The sequence below is a fragment of the Ixodes scapularis genome, unplaced genomic scaffold (genome assembly GCF_016920785.2).
Source record: "Ixodes scapularis isolate PalLabHiFi unplaced genomic scaffold, ASM1692078v2 PGA_scaffold13__105_contigs__length_92229423, whole genome shotgun sequence".
Lineage (NCBI taxonomy): Eukaryota > Metazoa > Arthropoda > Arachnida > Ixodida > Ixodidae > Ixodes > Ixodes scapularis.
This window is the reverse complement of record NW_024609839.1, coordinates 7,836,974-7,850,511: the sequence shown is the minus strand read 5'-3', so window position 1 is coordinate 7,850,511 and position 13,538 is coordinate 7,836,974. Positions and strand designations below refer to the sequence as shown.

Here is a 13,538-nt window from a genome sequence, read left to right as displayed (position 1 = left end):
GCCTCGCTGTCGTATGGGCAATAACAAAGTTTCGCCCATATTTGTATGAAAGATCTTTTTGCGTGGTCACAGTCCACCACTCGCTCTGCTGGCTGGCGAATCTGAAGGAACCCTCCGGGCGCCTCGCTCGGTGGAGCCTACGACTGCAGGAGTTCGACATGACCGTGGTGTACGAGTCCGGCCGGAAGCACAATGACGCCGACTGCCTGTCAAGGGCCCCAGTCGAGGCCGGTCCTGCCTGCACCAAAGAGGACGACGATGAGTGTTTCTGCGGCGCTCTGGATGTCAGCGACATGGCAGCACACCAACGAGACGACCCTGAGCTGCGAGCACTCATCGAGCACCTAGAGGGACAAGGAAGCGGCGTTCCCCGCGGTTTTGTACGAACACTGCCAACCTTCTCAATCCGACAAGGCGTGCTGTACAAGGAGAACTTCAGCGACAACAACACGGCGTGGCTGTTGGTGATCCCTTCCAGTCTTCGAAAAGAAATTTTTCAAGCCTGCCACGATGACCCGACGGCGGTACACCTTGGTTAAAGCAGGACTCTTGCAAGGGTATGCGAAAAGTACTACTGGCCCAAGCTTGCCAAGACAGTACACCACTACACTCGATCTTGCCACGAGTGTCAACGACGGAAGAAGCCACCGACGAGACCGGCAGAACTTCTTCAGCCTATTGCGCCGCCATCTGCCCCATTCCAGCAAATTGGTATAGATTTACTCCAACCTTTCCCACCGTCGGCGCAAGGAAACCCTTGGGTAATCGTCGCAACCGATTATCTCACGCGGTACGCCGAGACAAAAGCCCTTCCATCAGGAACGGCTGTTGAGGCTTCCAAGTTTTAGAGCGCAGCTCTAAAACTTGGAAGCCTCAACAGCCGCTCAACGCCGCTCAACGCCGCTCAAGCCGGGAACGGGCCCCTAAGGCCCGTTCCCGGCTTGAGCGGCGTCGCCGTCGCCGTCGCCGTCGCCGTCGGCGTAACCAAGGTCATCCCAAGGTCACGTGACCCCCAAGGTCACGTGACCCCTCCAGGTCACGTGACCCCTCCCAAGGTCATCTCAAGGTCACGTGACCCCACGTGACTCCCAAGGTCACGTGATCCCTCGAGGTCACGTGACCCCTCCCAAGGTCATCTCAAGGTCACGTGACCCCAAGACCCCACGTGACCCTTTGAAGGTCACGTGACCCCCGTCACGTGACCCCTCTGAGGTCACGTGACCCCCGAGGTCACGTGGTCTCCTCCCCAAGGTCACGTGACCCCCAAGGTCACGTGACCCCTCCCAAGGTCATCTCGTCACGTGACCCCAAGGTGACCCCCACGTGACCCCCAGGTCACGTGACCCCTCTGAGGTCACGTGACCCCCCGAGGTCACGTGACCCCCCTCCCCGAAGTCACGTGACACCCCCCCCCCCCCCCCCGAGGTCACGTGACCGCCCCCCCGGAGCATATTAAAGAATGAGGGGAGGAGGAGGGGTCTACCCTCCCCTCAGTACCCTTCACTCCTCCTCCTCAAGAGCTGCGCTCCAATTCGGCGTTACAGGGATTTGTAAACGGCTTTCACTTTTTTGTATCTTTTTCATCGAGTACATCGTCCTTCGGCATGGCGCTCCCGAAGTCCTGATCTCAGATCGTGGGTCATCATTCATGGCCCAGCTGACGCAAGAAGTCCTTCGTCTAAGCCACACCAGCCATCGTCGCACCACGGCGTGCCACCCGCAGACCAACGGGCTGACGGAGAGACTCAACAAAACCATCGCCGACATGATATCCATGTGCGTCGACGTGGAGCACAAGACATGGGACGAGGTGTTGCCGTACGTCACATTCGCCTACAACACGGCCGTACAAGAGACCACCGGTGTGACACCCTTTCAACTAATGCAAGGGCGCAAGGTAACAACAATGCTGGACGCTATGTTGCCCCACGAACCGGCTGTCGATGCAAGCGACGACGCCCAGGTGGTTGCCCAAAGGGCAGAAGTCCGTCAGCTCGCCAGACTCCGGATTAAAGCCCAACAACGCGTCGACACTGGTCGCTACAACCTTCGTCGTCGGGACGTCCACTTCCAGCCCGGAGACAGGGTTTAGGTTTGGACTCCCATTCGTCGCCGTGGTCTCAGCGAGAAGCTTCTCAAACGCTACTTCGGACCCTACAAAATCATCCGAGGCCTCGGCGATCTGAACTACGAAGTTCTACCCGACGGAACGCGCCCATCTGCAAGATGCCAGCCACGACCCGAGGTGGTGCATGTCGTCCGGCTCAAGCCGTATTACGAACGATAGAACTCTGGACTTTCGTCAAAGAGTGAACTGTTAAGTGTGACTCGCGAGTCTGCTATCCTTTTGCTGTGGATCTGTGTTTTCGTTTTGTGCTGCATTGGTACGATGCGCTTTTTTAAAGGGGGGGATAATACCGCGAGCGCAGCTGACCAAGAAGGGAGCGCGCTCGTGGTCTAACGGTTATCGCGCGTGCTTTCCACGCTGAAAGCCAGGGTTCGATTCCTGGCCGCGGAGGCGCATTTTTGTTGACAAGTAATGTTCTGGTAAGTTCTACCCGACCATGTTGCTTGTTCGAGATAAGAATTTTCTACACGCCGAACCTTCTGCGCCGATTATTCCAGAAGCCCACACGTGTACATAAGGGGCTCTGCGTGGCGATCTGCATTCAGTCTCGCCCCAGCGTTCGACTCTGCTGCTACGCCGACTTTGACGCCCGCGACGCTCTGTTATTATCTTTTGTACCCTTTTATTTTTGGCACACGTTCGCCATATTAAACGTCTATGTTATCTTTTGGCTTTGGAGATCGAGAGGGTTCTGTGGTGAAGTTCGTGGAGTGTATATAAGATGGTGACCAAATAACCTTCTCTTTAGCTGTGTTAGAGACGTGTCCTCGACTGTTCATTTTTCTTCTACATTGAAACTTTCCTCTTTTCCTGCCTCAGTCTCGGGCTAAGAACAAAATGGTTATTTCTTCCTGCTTATTTATTGTTTTTTTTTTTTTGGTCACCACCCTTGAAAATATTACTAACCAGCACTATTTGTAAACTTCTGGAGTATATCACACACTCTCAAGTCATGCGCTATGTAGAAAACCATCACATTATTTTAAAGTATCAGCACTGTTTTCGCAGGGGTTATTCATGTTACACTCAACTTACAGGTTTCTTTCACGACTTACATACATCTCTCGGTGCTGGATAAGAAGTTGATGCGATTTTTTTCGACTTCTCGAAGGCTTTTGACGGCGTTCCCCATCAGAGGCTTTTATTAAAACTTGCTTTGCTTAACATTTATTCTAATATTCTCTCATGAATAAAAGACTTTCTCTCAAATAGACTTCAGTTCACTTCCCTTAACAACTCCAACTCCTCTGTTGCCCAAGCGGCATTTGGAGTTCCCCAGGGTAGCGTGCTGGGTCCATTACTCTTTCTCATCTATATTAATGACCTACCCAACTGCGTTTCATCTCATGTTGGCATTTTCGCTGACGACTGTTTCATCTACCGTAACATCTCTTCTAACATCGATCGCCAAGCTCTCCAATCAGACCTGGACCAGTTAACCACGTGATGTCCTTCGTGACTAATAACCTTCAACCACAACAAAGCAAAACATATGTAATTTATTGATTGCTCCTCTCAGACTCCAACTTCTTACCTTCTTAATAACAATACTGTCGAACTCACTTCTATCTATAAGTACCTGGGCGTCCACTTTCAGTCTTATTTGTCCTGGCACTGCAACATTGATGTCACCCTTGCTTCTGCTAACCGTTTTCTTGGATTCATAAAGCACAATCTTAAACAAGCACCCGCTCACTTACGTAAACCAGCTTATATCACCCTAATCCGCCCCAACATTCAGTATGCTTCTGCCTTATGGGATCCTAAACAAGCCTACATTATAAGTAACATCGAGTCCCTTCAAAACCGTGCTGCGCTTTTCATTTGCTCTGACTACTCTCCCTTTTCCATTGTCAGCGCACAGGAATGGGCAGTATTTGAGATAAAAGTATTTGAAATACGTATTTCAAATACTTTCTGTAATTTGCATTTGTATTTCATTACAAATTGGGTAACGCATTTGCCGTGTGTATTTAAATACTAAAACATGGGTATTTCAAATACAATTGTAATTAAATACAATTTTGTGGCGACAATGCATCCCTCAAATTTATTGTCACTACCCATTTTGCTCATCCGAAGAGGTGTCCAAAGCTGCTCTTTCTTCATCTCAACGCCAACGGCAACAACAAACCAAGAAACTCTTCACCTCTTCATGCACCAGTCCTGCGACAATTCGCGTCTCGCTCATCGCGGGCGCCCGGGCAGGCCGGACGCCCGCGGCACTTGCCTCTATTACGTTAAATAAATGTTGTTGCCAAAGTTACAATTCTTGCTAAAGTTGAAGCCTGGGCGAGTTGGTATGACATACTTAAAAGGTTAAAACAGCGCGAAAAACGACGGACAGGGTAAAGAAGGACACAGACACAGCAATTGTGCGTACATATTGCACCGTTGGGTCCAGTAAAAATTTAGTTGCGAGTCAGCGCTGTCTGTGTCCTTTACCCTGTCCGTCGTTTTTTGCGCTGTTTTAACCATTTAATTACAATTCTTATTTTTATGCATGTGGTTGTAAGATATAGTCTTCATCCTTTATTCAGCCATGGGGCTTTTTTTTTTTTTTTTTCCTCCGGCTTTATTTTAAAGGCACTGTCCAGAGCAGGAAGAAAACTGCTTTCAGCACCGAATGCTGTGTCTCTCAAAATCAAACACAAGTGTTTAGTGACTTCGTGATTACGGTGCTAGTCCAGGGCAAGAATAGTAACGAAATCGACGTTCACAGGCAGACTGGCTAAATAAGTGCCTGTGACAACTAGTGATGCTTTCCAGCCTGATTTACATCCATATTTTTGCCTGGAACATTCTAAATGCCGCGGGTCTTCCAGATTTTTGTAACTGGTGCGAGTTGCACCAATAAAAAATTCGCCAGCTCGTGCTGCGAGTCTTGGTCATCTTGGTTCTTTGTTGGTCTATACCAAAATGTAATGGACTAAAAAAGCTTATTGAAGCTCTGTACTTTTTTCACCTATTGCGTCCAAGCTGATTACATTTTTTTGTGATTATATTTCTATTACGTTACCAGAGTCTCGCACACTAACTCCCGAGTGTACGACGCAAAATTAAAATGAGATACCCAGAAACCCGTTGCAGGTGCACTGAAGTCGCTGACGCAAATTTTGAGGAATGTATTTGGAAAAGTATTTGGAGGAGACCAAATACATTTGGTTGTATTTGTATATTGTACTTAAATGTTTTTCTGGAAATGTATTTAGATTTGTAATTAAATACATTTTTGACCAATTATTTTGTATTTGTATTTCGATACATATTTGCATGTATTTTGCCCATCCCTGTCAGCGCATGAAAAAATTAAGCTGAGTTGCATGACTTATCACGCCGCCGTAAAGATGCCCGTCTGTCAATATTTCACAAGCTCTATCACCATGCATCACTTCACGACAATTTTTTTAAAACACCACCCATTATATTTCGACGTCTCGATCATTCATTCAAAGTAGCGCGCATCACATGCCACTCATCTAGTTACGCACGATCATTCATACCACGGACCATAATCTACTAGAATAACCTACCGGTTCACATTGCAACTGAAATAGATATGTCTAACTTTCAAGAGCTCGCGGGTTCTTTTTTTACTTCTTGTTCTCATATTGTCTTTGTATAATATTTTTGTGTTTTATCTCTGTACTATATACTTGCTCGCCCCCCCCCCCTACTATGTAATACCCTCATACAGGTATTTTGAATAAATAAATAAAACTGATTTCTCGCGGGACGCAAGTGCTCTTGAGTGCGTGCAATGCACTCTGTGCCATAAGTAGTCTGCAGCAAAGGTACAGGCCCGAGCCCTTGACATTAAAAGAGCCGTTTTTGCAGGAGCACTTGTACAAAAATAACATTCTGCGGAGCTGCGACCTCGCACTTACGTCTTTGCTGCAGACAATTTATGAGACAGTATAATAACCGAGTCGTTCTCGTTTCTTTTACATATTACTGAAAGCAAACCATGAAAGAAGTGTCGTTGCGGCTTTCTTCTCAACCAAAACTCAGACGTGAGATAGAAGAAATCAGATAGGAGACTGCACGTTCACATCATTTTCTTCCTTGTGAGACAGGTTTTAGGTGGCCGCGATTCATTATCGTCTTTTTATTAATTCATTATGGTCTTTCTGGCGCACGAGCGACATGGCCATGCTGCGCCAAACCTATATGTTCACACAAAGCAGAGGTAGAGTGTTATTTAGTGTGGAAGTAAAAGTGTGATACCCTGGTAGAGGGCAAAGTGCTGAAAAACATAATTATTTCTAGTGATTACATACTATAGAAACTGCATGTTGGAAAAGCCAGAACTTATAGAAAAAACTTGTTTTCTCCTGGAACTAGACAACACGTTAAAATGAAACAATCGGCTGCTCACAAAGCACTAGTGCAGGGGGAAATGGAATACAGCCCTATTAAAAAAACAGCAAGAAAATGAAGCTGGTGAAGCTGGTTTAGCTGGTTTTTAAGCTGGTTCGAGCTGGTTCGAGCCGGTCTACGTGGTAATCAGGCTGGTTCGAGCTGGATAAGCATGTTCAAGTTGGTTCGAGCTGGCACTACACCTGGGCAAGCTGGTACTTGAGCTGGTTCGAGCTGGCACTGAAGCTGATTCAAGCTGGTCAAGGTGGTTCAAGCTGGTTCGAGCTGGCACTGCAGCTGGGCAAGCTGGTACTTGAGCTGGTTCGAGCTAGCACTGAAGCTGGTTCAAGCTTGCCAAGCTGGTTTGAGCTGGTGCTGAAGCTGGCCCAAGCTGGTTCGAGCTTGTCAAGCCGGTCTTGCCGGGAGCGCGCCCGCCAAGGTCGGCTAGATGTGGTCGAGCCGCATTGCTGGGAGCGCGCGCGCCAAGGTCGGCTTAGGGTGGGGCGAGGCCACGTCCTGTTCTTTGTCCTCTTGTTTTTGGTAGACGACCGGGCGCTTCAGGCACGCTGCGAGCTCCCTTTGTGTGCGAGAAGAGAGAGTGATAGGAACGGAGAATTTGAGAGACGTTTGGCTACCCTGGGCAGGTTTTAGAAGGGACGGCTTTGTGCGCGTTGTTTGGAGACTACTTGAACGGCGGTGCAAGCGAAGTGGGATTTGAGGAGACAGCGAGCGGCACTCCGCTCAGAACGGGAAGAAGTGGGACACCCCGACTGAGGCGTCATTTTATGTCTTCGAACATGTGTGTGCTCCTGAATGACAGTGGTGCCGAGGAGTGTCGCCTATGCCATCCAAGCCACACGAATTTCCTCGTGTCTGCTGACTCCGCAAGAGGCCGCTTCTCCCCCATTACTGGCGGAATCCAAGTTCGCTTCTCTCATCTGTGTAGTATTTTTATTGCTATTGCCTGTTTTTGGCGTGTGTCTAGTATTTGTCGTGTTGAGAGATAAGCAATCTAGTTTTAATAACGTTGTTTCTTTTGCACCAAGAACCCATCTCTGCGTCGGTTAGTACTGTGTCAGCGCCAAGGATATGTTGATGTGAGCTCATGTCAGCAGGCCGTGAGTACAAAAATAATAAATTGGATGCCGACTTGACTTTTCTTAAGAGCTCGGCTTGTTTGTCCTGTGTATCAATTCAAACTGGTCCAACCGCTGGGGAAGTCCACCGGCTTAACCAGCATGCCAAACTGGGCATGCTGCGGCAATAACTCAGCTTGAAGCTGGGACCAGATCAACCAGCATGACCAGTATGATATCAACCAGCATGCCAAACTGGGTGTATTAATTCCTCAGTAAATCCTCGTCGCCAAAATGTTGTATTAAAATAAAATGCGGACACCCGAGAAAATAACGAAAATCAGTGCCTGCGTGGGCCTGCGGAAAAACGAGGGGTCTCACATGCTGAAGTGGTGACCGGCGGGCCGGGCGCGGGAGCCCCGGAAGGAGAGAGACACGTCCGATGCGGTCGGTGGTTGAATCGTAACTCCGTTTATTAATGGTATACAAATATGGAGGTAGAGCGCCACGAGGACGCAACCCTGACAACACGGCGAAATGGTGGAAAGTGGCGCCGTCTAAATACTGTGTAAAGAACTTGTGAAAAATTAAAATACTACATCTTTCCTTTCTTAAAAAAAATAATTCTATATTCTTTCCTTAGAAAAAATTTAATAAACTCTCTTCTTGAAAACAGTGGGGTAAGGAAAAACGGACACCAAACTGCAGGGCAGTTGGAGAGTATGAAATTGCACTGAATTGAAATCTGACAACACTGTCGATACTGGAAAATACGAAATGAATGAAAAGGAAAAGCACATCGCACTGAGATTTGCGGAAAGCACACACTGAAAAAGGCTGCGCTGGGGCAGTAAGATTGATAAAGAAAAATTCACAATGTTCACATATGCATTAAAATTATATGTCCTGCCCTGGTCCGTAATTACCTCAAAAGTTCCTTTACTGTCAGCACATAGTTTTTAAATTGTCCCGGCAGTCGTCGACTTGGACGCGGGCGACTCTCTTGTCGGGGGGTGGATGCATCTGAACCCAGGGGCTCTGGTGGCTCCGGGCTGGGTGTCGACGACACTGGTACCGGGAACGGAACTGGTACCGGTACTGGTGCACCTTCAAAGGAGGTGCTAGAGGCTGCACCCTCAGTAGGAGCTGCAGGGAGAGCTGAAGAGGAAGGGGCTGCGGCTGACGGGGCAGCGGCAGGAACTGGAGGCGGGGCTGCAGGCAGGGCTGCAGCAAGAACTGGGGGCTCCGGGGGCGAAGTACCTCCCCGGGAACGGGACTGTGGCGCTCGGGGCGCCGAAGAGTGACGCATCTTTCGACGCCTCCGGTTGCCGGACTTGAACACGGTGGGAGGGTTGCTAGGCCCCTCACGGTCGAGTCATAGACACCGGGGTCGACTCTCACAGACACGGTCTAGATGTCCGTGCTTCTGGCTGGAGAAGCAGCGACAGTGGGTGGCTGGACAAAACTTCCTCGGGTGGCAGGGACCACCACAGAAACGGCACCGCTCCGGAAAATCATCGGGCGGCGCGACGGCGTAGATTGTTGCTGGGAGCTCGTAGTCCGGGAATGTGACGCCTTGCACAGGAGTCCTTGTCGGCTCCGCTTGTCGACGGTAGTAGTCGTTGCGGACGGAGGCTCGCCGTCCCGCAGGAAAGGCCAGCTGCTGCTGGTAACGGTCGCCTCTTGGACGACTCCGGCAGACGTTGGTGAAGTGGCCCGTACGACCACACGAAAAGCACGTAGCTCCGGATGCCGGACAATCTTGCCGCGCGTGACTCTTGCGGCCACAAAAGAAACAAAAATCGCACGACGAGCGCGCGCGAGCTCCTCGATGAGGGACCGAACGACGCCGGATGAATAGCGGAGATCTCAACTCGCAACCCGACGGGGAAGGAGGAGAAGGAGGCGGAGAAGGACGCTCACGTCTTGTGGGAGACGGGAGGGGAGGATACTGGTTCCTCCGGGAAGATGATGCCTCGCCATCTTGGGCATGCTGATCGCTCAACGGTTGAAGATCGCGGCCATCTTGGACGCGCTGTACCACGTGCGACGCGTTTGGATCCTTGTCTACCAAAAGCCGAAAAATATCGCAATCTCGAGATGCCCGATCGAACTGCTGCGCTAGTTGGACAGCACGATCGAGGCAAGGTGCGTTAGCTCCGTCAGACTCTCGGATTAGACGATCCTGCACTTCTGTGCTGTGTATCCCCGAAATAAACATTTCCGCGACGCGGCTGTCTAAAGCCTCGCCGTAATCGCAAAGAAAAGCTAGGCGTCTGAGCGCCCCAAGGTACTCGAGAACGGTCTCTCCTGGACCTTGTACTCGGTTGACGAACTTCCGACGCTCAACAACGATATTTGGAGCGGAAGCGAAATGGGTGTCCAGAGCGGACAACAAAACTTGGAACTCATCCTGAGTCGCGCTAACGGACGGACCTGCCAAGTTGAACGCATCTACGGCGCGATTGCCTTCATCGCCGAGAAATGAAAATAAAATTGCCCCCTTTCGTTTCGGCGGAAAATCCTCGGCGTCGATCGCCTCGAAATAGTTGAGGAAGCCGCGCTTCCATGTTTGCCACGGCGTCGTCGGTTCGTCGGGCGTGTTGAGAAAATTGGCGGGAACTTTGCACGACGCCATTCCGAACGTCAAAGATGACGCGAAGAGGAAAAAAAATTACACGTCCAGTCCGTCGGACGGGGAGTACGACCAACCAACTGCTCGGACCCTCTCAAAAACGATGCTAAAAAGAGCAGAGCCGCGACGAAAAGCGGCGAAAACGAAGCCTCAGACTTCGTTTTCGAACTTCGGACAGGCTCGAGAGCAGGTGGGGTAGGCACCAGAGCAGTTGATACACTTGAGAAGTGCACGCTCGCATGTGTCGGCTTGATGGTCTGTACCTCAGCCTTAGGTTAGGTAAATAAGGGCGCACCTTGCAGTGGAGACAGTCTGCTTTAATGCTGTCAGGCAGTACGATGGATGCAAAAGTGAGGACCAGATCTCTGCGTATTGAGATTCGTCGCACGGCGACCCCTCCCTGCCCTGAACGGTCCTCCAAGATCTCGTCCTCGCTAGATTCTAGAACGTCACCCTCTTAAATGACGCCCTGGCAGCTGTTCAAGGTGCGATGTAGAGTGACAGATATTTTCTAATCCGAGATCCTGTTTAAATCTAAAAGAATCACACTCTGGACTCCGTTTTGTACTTCAACGATCAGGTCACCAGATGCTACATTCTTTGCTTCAAATCTTTGACCGATTAGATTTTTTAGTCTTTGAAATAAGAAAGAGAGAAAGCTTGGCAAGTGATTTTCCATTTTGTTCCGAATGCATTACCAGAAAGCGACGAAAGCTACTTTGAGTCTTTGGTAACTCCTACGGTCCGGACCCTTTCCAACGTCCGATCGGGAGAGGTTTTTTGCTTAGAACCTATATCAAGGGCATCCGTAGCGCACCACCCACCGCGGAGTCCTACAAGGGGATGGGTAACAACTCATAACAGGTCTGCCTTTTCTGAGCATGTTAATCGACCAATGCTACTAGAAAGCTATAACCAAGCGTGCATCAAAGAGAGAGTTCTGGCGCCACCCGAGGTTAGCCCTTGCCGCCAAAGAAGGTGAAAACGAAGAATAGGAAAAAGGAGGAAGGAGAAAAAAGTGAAAGCCGTTTACCACTCCCTGTAACGCCGAATTGGAGCGCAGCTCTTGAGGAAGAGGAGGGGAGGGTACTGGGGGCCACGTGTTCTCGGGGGGGGGGGGGGGTCACGTGACTCCCCCCGAGGGCACGTGACCTTGGTGGGGGCACATGGGGCAAACACGTGCCCCCCTCAGAGGTCACGTGACCTCGGGAGGGGGTCACGTGACCTCGGGGTGTCACGTGACGGTCACGTGACCCCCCGGGTCACGTGACCAAAATTTTTCCGCTAGATTTAGCGGGGAAATATTTTCCGCTAGATTTAGCGGGGAAGTTTTTTCCGCTAGATTTAGCGGGGAAATTTTTTCCGCTAGATTTAGCGTGGAAATTTTTTCAGCTAGATTTAGCGGGAAAATTTTTCCGCTAGATTTAGCGGGAAAATTTTCCGCTAGACAGCGGGGAAATTTTTTCCGCTAGATTTAGCGAGAAAATTTTTCCGCTAGATTTAGCGGGGAAATTTTCCGCTAGATTTGGCGGGGAAATTTTTCCGCTAGATTTAGCGGGGAAATTTTTCCGCTAGATTTAGCGGGGAAATTTTTCCGCTAGATTGAGCAGGGAAATTTTTTCTGCTAGGTTTAGCAGGGAAATTTTTTCCGCTAGATTTAGCGGGGAAATTTTTTCCGCTAGACAGTGGGAAAATTTTCCGCTAGATTTAGCGGGGAAATTTTTTCCGCTAGATTTAGTGGGGATTTTTTCCGCTAGATTAAGCGGGGAAATTTTTTTAGCTAGATTTAGTGGGGAACTTTTTTCCGCTAGATTTAGCGGGGAAATGTTTTCCGCTAGATTTAGCGGGAAACTTTTTCCGCTAGATTTAGCGGGGAAATTTTTTGTTAGATTTAGCGGGGAAATTTACCCATAATGCACCGCGCGGTTACGCCGACGGCGACGCCGCTCAAGCCGGAAACGGGGGCCTAAGAGCTGCGCTCTAAAAAAGAGGGGATAGTAGAAGAAATGGCGACTGACTGAATCATCCTGGGGCCCTAATCTGGACACTTGGCGAGAAATTCGGCGAGAAATCTGGAGGGTGTGATTGGCCAACGGTGCACTTGACCTTGGTGCCGACCAACCAGAGCCGCGGGATTTCTCGCCGACTTTTTTGACAACTGTCTAGATTAGGGCCCCTGGTCGGGCCAAGCCAGGACACTAGTGGTGCAAAACTATAGATAAATTGACTATCGATACTAACGATATTCTTTTCCAATACTATCGATAGTGTCTCAGAAGTATGGATAGTCGGCTATCAATAGTACGATCGATAGTTTTTCGATAGTCGACTATCGAGAGTACTATTGAATGTACTATCGAAAGTGTTTTTATAGTTTTTTGATAGTCGACTATTGATAGTCATATTTCTCGCGAGTATTGATACTATTAATAGCCTGTTACAACTCAACAAGTTAGGCCGAGGGTAAGACGGGCCGGGGAGAAGGAAGCAGACGAAAAGCTAACGAGAGCAGGAGGTTTCCCCATCTCTTTAGCATTCGGTCTGCTTCCTTCTCCCCGGCCCGTCTTACCCTCGCCCTACCTTCTTGAGTTGCAACGGAGTATAGCGAACACGGTTGCCGCACCGCCGCTGGCCTCCCTTTCTCCTCTCCTCGCCCAAACTCCCGTCTTCATCATCATTGAAAACTGAACCAAAGTTGGGATGGTAAGTGCCTGGTCTAGTTGGTTTCCCATTTGAAAAAAAATAAAGTCATAAAATAAGGAAATGGAGCGACGCAAACTACTATGCGGTGCGGGCGGCAGCTTTCCCAGAGTCATGTCACTCAAAACTGCATGGATCGTCTTACAGATACTGCCGCTGCTGATCAACTGCGAAACATCTGGAACCGTCTACGTCGATCGTCCACCAAGCGCTGAATCACCATGGCTTGATTCCCGGTTCGCCAGTGACATCGACTAGAATCATTTCCGAAGACGACGATGAGGTCACCAGGGACCCTATAAAGCCCGACACAAGACCAGCAGTCTCCACGGGGGCGGCAGCTTTCCCAGAGTCATGTCGCCCAAAACTGCATGGATCGTCTTACAGATACTGCCGCTGCTGATTCACTGCAAAACATCTGGAACCGTCTACGTCGATCGTCCACCAAGCGCTGAATCACCGTGGCTTCAATCCCGGTTCGCCAGTGACATCGACTGCAATCATCAACAAAAGACGACGATGACGTCACCAGGGAACCCTATAAAGCCCGACTCAAGACCAGCAGTCTCCAGTGGGGGCGGCAGCTTTCCCAGAGTCATGTCATCCAAAACTGCATGGATCGTCTTACAGATACTGCCGC

At 49.6% G+C, this 13,538-nt stretch overlaps 1 pseudogene; it reads right to left on the bottom strand.

Moving 5' to 3' along the window:
- Positions 1 to 8,485: 8,485 nt before the first annotated feature.
- LOC115308828 lies at positions 8,486 to 10,177 on the bottom strand (annotated as a pseudogene).
- Positions 10,178 to 13,538: the final 3,361 nt, after the last annotated feature.